The sequence below is a fragment of the Antrostomus carolinensis genome, unplaced genomic scaffold (assembly GCF_000700745.2).
Source record: "Antrostomus carolinensis isolate BGI_N321 unplaced genomic scaffold, ASM70074v2 scaffold14750, whole genome shotgun sequence".
In the NCBI taxonomy this organism is placed as follows: Eukaryota; Metazoa; Chordata; class Aves; order Caprimulgiformes; family Caprimulgidae; genus Antrostomus; species Antrostomus carolinensis.
This window is the reverse complement of record NW_010286604.1, coordinates 7,641-8,813: the sequence shown is the minus strand read 5'-3', so window position 1 is coordinate 8,813 and position 1,173 is coordinate 7,641. Positions and strand designations below refer to the sequence as shown.

At 62.4% G+C, this 1,173-nt stretch overlaps 1 protein-coding gene across 1 annotated transcript in view; it reads left to right on the top strand.

Moving 5' to 3' along the window:
* LOC104531769 (protein SOGA1-like) overlaps positions 1 to 1,173 on the top strand; it is a gene marked incomplete at its 3' end in the record, with an annotated part of 9,128 nt that overhangs the window by 338 nt on the left and 7,617 nt on the right.

Sequence of the window (1,173 nt, the reverse complement as noted above, 5' to 3'; positions counted from 1 at the left end):
GTGGTGACTGGTAAGGCACGAGGGGGTGGCAGGGGATGTTGGGGTGCAGGGAGCCCCATGGGGTTGTGCTGTTTGTGGGGTGCAGCCCCTTAATGGGAACGTCACAATCCACCACTAGTGGCAGTGGTACAAGAAGTGAGGAGCACACTTTTGACTCATGGATGCTCTAGGCGTGGGGGCATTTGGAGCAGCCCAGGGTGGAGAGGACCAGTGCTGCCCAAGGATGAGAGTCTCACGGTACCATCCATGAGGTTCATCCTGTGCAAGCTGGAGCCCAGCTTGGCCACATGCTCCAGGGTCGAGCTCCTTCGTCCTGCACCGATGGGGATGGGCTGGGGCCACCACCATGGGCTGGGGACACCACCGTGGGCCGGGGCCACCACCACGGGCTGGAGCAACTCGAGTGCACAGGGAGGGAGTGTGGGGACCAGGGACCTGGGAACTGCTCCTCTTGCCCATTGGGGAAACCTTGCAGAGCCCTGGGCATTGCTGCAGGAGGGCTGGGGCAGGCCCTCGAGGAGCTGCCGGTGAGTGTTTGCTGAGGGCTCTTGCTGACATGGCCACTGCCAGGAGTGGGGTGCGGTGGCAGCCAGAGACAGCTCGGGGTGGGGGGACGGGCAACAGCTTGAGGAGTAACTCATTTTTTTGAGCAGAAAACAGCCGGTCTTGGAGCTGAGACGTGGCACAAGCGTGGGGCTGTGAACCCACTTTGTGCTGCCAATCCCTGCTGGGGGCCTGATCCCCTCCCCATCCACCCACCAACCCCAACTTGGGGTGCTGCTGCCAAAAACACTCCCCTCCAGCTTCTCCCTTTCCAGGAAAGAAACCACAGCTCATCCCGGGGGGGACAGAGCCTGAACCCCCACAGCCCTGCAGCGCTGGGGGATGTGCTGCTGCCTCCGCAGCGCTGGGGCCCTGGGCTGGGCTGGAACCAGGTGGATTTGGGACAATTTTCCCTTCCTGCAGGTGCAGGAGAGAACACTTGGTGCTGTTAAGCTCCGGGGCTGCTCCTGGCATGGATCTGGATCGGGGGGCTCTGGTGCCATGGCTGGGATGCATGGAGGGACCCCTCACCCTGGGGCAGCTGCTGGGTTTTTCTGTGAGGCGATGCAGCAGCTCTCCTTTCTCCTGGCCAGCACAGCTGCTGCCTGCTCTGGTGCTTCCCAAAGGCTT